The sequence below is a fragment of the Alligator sinensis genome, unplaced genomic scaffold, assembly GCF_000455745.1.
Source record: "Alligator sinensis unplaced genomic scaffold, ASM45574v1 scaffold969_1, whole genome shotgun sequence".
Classification (NCBI taxonomy): Eukaryota; Metazoa; Chordata; order Crocodylia; family Alligatoridae; genus Alligator; species Alligator sinensis.
The window spans coordinates 375,196-375,484 of record NW_005842739.1 but is presented as its reverse complement, the minus strand read 5'-3'; positions in this window follow the sequence as shown (position 1 = coordinate 375,484).

Below are 289 nucleotides of genomic sequence, written 5' to 3'. Positions count from 1 at the left end.
GGAGTCACTTTGACCTCTTTGTCTCTGTTTCTGTATTTGGTGAAAATAAGGGTGAGAGACGTGGGTCAGAATTCTTTGAGAGCCTTAGATGACAAATGCAAGGTGTGAAATGTTACTGTTAATGCATGCCGTAAGAAAAACACGGGAGAAATTTGTGTAGTTTAAACTAAAATACAAGTCTGTTTAATACAATGTAAATTTTTGCCATCATTGGGAAAGCCCTGCAAATAAAATAAGAACCTATATGATTGTTCTTCGACTAAATTCATTGCCTTTTGTTTCAGGGTAT